Source organism: Penaeus monodon, chromosome 37 (assembly GCF_015228065.2).
Source record: "Penaeus monodon isolate SGIC_2016 chromosome 37, NSTDA_Pmon_1, whole genome shotgun sequence".
NCBI classification, from domain to species: Eukaryota; Metazoa; Arthropoda; class Malacostraca; order Decapoda; family Penaeidae; genus Penaeus; species Penaeus monodon.
In genome coordinates this window covers 8,981,535-8,986,534 of record NC_051422.1, presented here as the reverse complement: position 1 = coordinate 8,986,534, position 5,000 = coordinate 8,981,535, and the positions used below count along the sequence as shown (strand labels likewise).

The following is a 5,000-nucleotide window of genomic DNA, read 5'->3' as shown; positions in this document are numbered from 1 at the left end:
AGGCTGAAATATTCAAGGTGTTGATCGGTGTTTACTTGATTTCAAAGGATCAATGAATTGTGTACTACTCTCGCGCGAGGCCTCCGTGTGTGTGTGTGTGTGTGTGTGTGTGTGTGTGTGTGTGTGTGTGTGTGTGTGTGTGTGTGTGTGTGTGTGTGTGTGTGTGTGTGTGTGTGTGTGTGTGTGTGTGTGAATATTTTTCGCAATAGGAAGGTAAGTAGATAGATAAATAGATAAATAAATAGGTAGACAGACGGACAGATATAGATGCTAGTATGTGAGTGCTTAAGTGTGTGTGTGTGTGTGAACAATCTATATTTTTGTCTGTCTGTCTCTCAGCTTCGACACTCAACAGCTTTATCTAAACCACGCAATAACGAAATCATAAACTAAATACCGCTATCACAATACAATAATACAGAACACCAAAACATCAAAAATCAGAAATCGAAGATGACAAAAGGAACCCTCAAGAGGAAAATAAGAAACAGCAACAGCAACATCAAAGCCGAGGATGATGAGGTAGCCGAGCCGGGCCGAGTCTTCCCGAGTCTCCAGGATCCCTAATGCAAACGACCCCCTTATTCAAAAAAGGAAAAGAGAAAGAGAGAGAGAGAGAGAGAGAGAGAGAGAGAGAGAGAGAGAGAGAGAGAGAGAGAGAGAGAGAGAGAGAGAGAGAGAGAGAGAGAGAGAGAGGAGGAGAGAGAGAGAGAGAGAGAGAGAGAGAGAGAGAGAGAGAGAGAGAGAGAGAGAGAGAGAGAGAGAGAAGAAGAAGAAGAAGAGTAAGAAAAAATCATATTTTTATACATAGCGATATAAGAATACCTATGATGTGGCATTTTTCAGTGAATTATTTATTTTATTAATTTTTCTCAGTGCAGAAAATTATGTTTTACCCACTTTCTGGTAAGTACAAACACGGACGCTCACTTGCGCGTGGATATATTTGTGCTCACGCACACACACACACACACACACACACACACACACACACACACACACACACACACACACACACACACACACACACACACACACACACACACACACACACACACACACACTTACACGCACACTATATCTGCCTGTATGTCTGTCAGTCTAGCTGTCTATCTATCTATCTATCTACCTATCCCCCCTCTCTCTCTACCTCTCTATCTACCTACCTAACTACCTATCTATCCATCCATCTACCTCCCGACCTATCCCTCTACACAGGAGAGCATTCACACAGACCCTCACTAGGGTGCCTCTTCAAAGCTTGAAAGACGCATCAACCCCGGCGTTTACTCCAGCCTTCCCCCATCGAGCTTCCCGATCATTAGATGGCCTTATCGATGGCTTTCTTCGCCCGACCCTGTTATCAGCTCCCTCCCTCCCTCGGACACGGCGGGAGAACTGAGCCCGATAGACAAATCTTGCTTAATTTGTCTATTTCAGGTCCGTTGGCTTCTCTACTTTCATCTGTCTATTTCAATTCCGTAGTTTTTTTTCTTTATATCAGTTGTGCGTGGGCTATATTTCGGTCACGTGGTTTCTCTTAATGTGATGGATAAAGATCTAAGTTGTTGCGGGATTTATTTGTACCAATATCTGGGCGGGTTTCGGTGCCGTGTGGAGGGTCTCTTGTTTTTCATCTTCTCTTCATATGTTTTGTGTTTTCTTTCGTATCGTATATTGTCTTTTTATTGACGAAGTTATGTATGTGTGCGTGTGTTTTTTATGTGTATTAATACTTACCGTTACGTTTTTTTATTGCATATGACCTTCCATTTGTATTATCAGCATATCGTGAAGTCAAGAAGACATTAAGGAATAATATTGTAAATTGTTGTCAACAAATTTCAGGAGATACAGAAATACACTGAATTTTTTCTTCTCATGAAATTGCAACGCATATATACTTTTTTTTTCAAAAGGGGTGCGTGAGTGATGTTCATAAAGAAATTTATTGAATCATTCGTCCCCTTCTTACTGTTCCAATAACAATCCAAAACCCTTTCGTAGGAATGGGAAATTGATTAAACCATTACACCTAATCTTAGTCTCCCTCTCCAGCCGACATTCTGCCGTAACCTGCCCTGTATTTTGAGACAGTGTGTCTGAGCATTAGCAAGGGATGGGAGGGAAAAGGAGGACACGAGGAGGGAGAAGGAAGGCACGAGGAGGGAGGAGCAAGAAGGAGGATATAAGGAAGAACTATGAGATCATTATGCGCATCACATAACACGCATCTTGTTCACGTAATATCCTCTCACGTGTATTCACTGTGTCCGTGCACAGTGAATACACGCCCACAGGTACGCTTACATGCATGCATATCACACATCATGAGACCTACACGAACTGACCGATAAATCGATGCATCACAGAACTGCTACATAAACTATCGCGTTATGCTGGAAGTTCCTCTCCGACATATGCGCCGCGGCAACTCGTGCTTACTCCGCATGGAAGAGAAATATGAGATATCTTGGGTTTTATGTAGGAAGTAACAACCAAACAATGTAAACATCAATTCACACATAACACTATACCACAAAACAACAAAGAAAAACAACAACAACAATAAGAATAAAAATGTCTATACTAATTGCAATAACAATCACAATATCGCCAACAGAAACGAAACAAAAACAAAAATGACCTTGCGGATATTGATTGATCATCGTCAGCGCTGTTACCCACTTCCCCATGACTATGACTAAATAATGTGTAATATGGTGATAGCTGGTATTATTGCGGTATTATAGATGAGAATAATAATAATCACTGTCATTAGTATTCATTCGCCGTTTTTGGGAATAACAGGGAGAGAGTGAGAGGAGAGGAAGAGAGAGAGAGTGAGGGAAAGGGAAAGGGAAAGGGAAAGGGAAAGGGAAAGGGAAAGGGAAAGGGAAAGAGAAAGGGAAAGGGAAAGGGAAAGGGAAAGAGAAAGAGAAAGAGAAAGAGAGAGAGATAGACAGACAGACAGACAGACAGAAAGAGAGAGAGATAGAGAGAGAGAGAGAGAGAGAGAGAGAGAGAGAGAGAGAGAGAGAGAGAGAGAGAGAGAGAGAGAGAGAGAGTCAGAGAGAAGATACTTAGACAGACAAAGTTACTGTGGAGAATAAGAGCAAAATGAGACTAGGTAAATAAGCGAGAATGGAAAAAACGGGAAAGGGAGAAAAATATAAGAAAATGAGAAGTAGGAACAAATACCTGAAAGAAGGAAGAAAGACACCCAAAGAGATAATATATGAAAGTGTATGTATTTGAGTTCAAACCTAGTTAGAGGTTTTTGAGAACTGAGATCTGGGAACTATAAAAATAACCTGACTACCATTCATGTCTAGTAATACTGATAAATCATTGACAATATTACTGGTCGTATGAAGGCTATTTTGGAAGTCTGTGTAGCATACTGAGAACGAGAAATCGATTCAGATTGGCATACCCTAGTAATGCTGTTATGAGGTAAAAGTACACATTATTCCCAGTACTTACGAGTTGTCAGCAAGTGAATGTTGGGTAATATTAATAACTCAATATTGGCCGCTAGATTGTGCATAGATACTAATGTCGATATATAATGTAACAACAAGACGAAATGATCATTCCAGATATAACCAGGCCATGTCTTGACCTATAATTGGGAAAGTTATAGGTGGAAACCTCTCGGGAAATTTACCTACGGTCTCTACAGACTGGAAAATGGGGAACATCGACTCTCTTACTGACCGTCTAGACAAAACCAAAGCAAAAGACATTTTAATGCCATCGTAAATTTTAAAAAGTGAAATAGTTTTGTAAAGGCATAAATCACAATTAACTATATATACACAACAGTACAATTGGAATTTCTGCGAATACAAAATTACTTGCAACTCATATTACCTAATCTTTCCCTCCTACGTCGAGAGGGAAGTAGCTATAATACGAAAGAAACATCAGTGCGGTAGAAAAAGTTGGTATCGATCGATGTTATTAATGTCTGAGGCAAGAAAATCCGTGAATAATTGATTACCCATTTGATGCAAAAAACATCTCTCCAACAGGCAGCTTGGAGTCAAGAGAAGTTCCTGTGGCTGAAAAAGCACCATACATAAAAGAAGTTGATTGGTTCCTTGCACTCCAAAGGGTAAACTGATGATCTATAAAGGGATTTTCGACCTGGGGACCATGGGCTACTTTCAAGGGCGCCGTGAAGCTGTTGAAATTATTATCATTATTATTATTATTATTATTATTATTATTATTATTATTATTATTATTATCATTACACTCCTGTGTGATTTATTTTTCATATCAGTAAATCAGAAAACACACCATGATCTTATCCTATAATTATTAGCAGCAATACAGCATACCCCGAAAACCACTTCTCTATATTTCCGACTTCTGTCCTTGTCATGGCAATGTACATGGCACTAACTGCGTTTTTTGCAGTACTTGACCAGTGGTTCTCATCGACCGCTCGTTCCCTAGCTGCACACCAGATGAATTAGTATCTTACCAATCGGTTTTCATGCCCATTCAGGGACTACCACCATTTGGTGCTGCTCCTTGGGCATCATACAAAACGTCTTCTCTTCATGCATCTCGACCCACGACCGTCCCCCCACAGGTATTATGAATAACGATAAAACTGGGTGAGGGTTGCAACAGTAAAGGACAAGTATAATTAATAACTAAGTAAAAAAAAAAAAAAAAGATATTTTGTCGCATGTCACAGACTGCTTACCCAAACTGATTATTTTATCTGAGAATCCAGCAAATATTTAGTGATGCTGCAATAACCATAACTATACGTTGGTATAGTCTTGGCAACCCTAAAGCTGAGAATAGGGGCATATCAATATAAGAGAAGAGTGTTTTTTAAGGGTTTATTTGGAAACCATGAAATCATATATTACAAATCACACACAGTTTCTAAAAGATTCCATGGACATGAATGACGAAGGAAATCCGTGGTGTTCAGAGAGTAATGACGCTGTCCATACAACATAAATTAAGGAAAA

The 5,000-nt window shown here is 39.8% G+C and overlaps 1 protein-coding gene across 3 annotated transcripts in view; it reads left to right on the top strand.

Moving 5' to 3' along the window:
• The window catches only part of LOC119596390 (calcium/calmodulin-dependent protein kinase kinase 1-like), a 196,437-nt gene that overhangs the window by 8,945 nt on the left and 182,492 nt on the right, over positions 1 to 5,000 (top strand). The gene's annotated exons all lie outside the window — the stretch shown is intronic.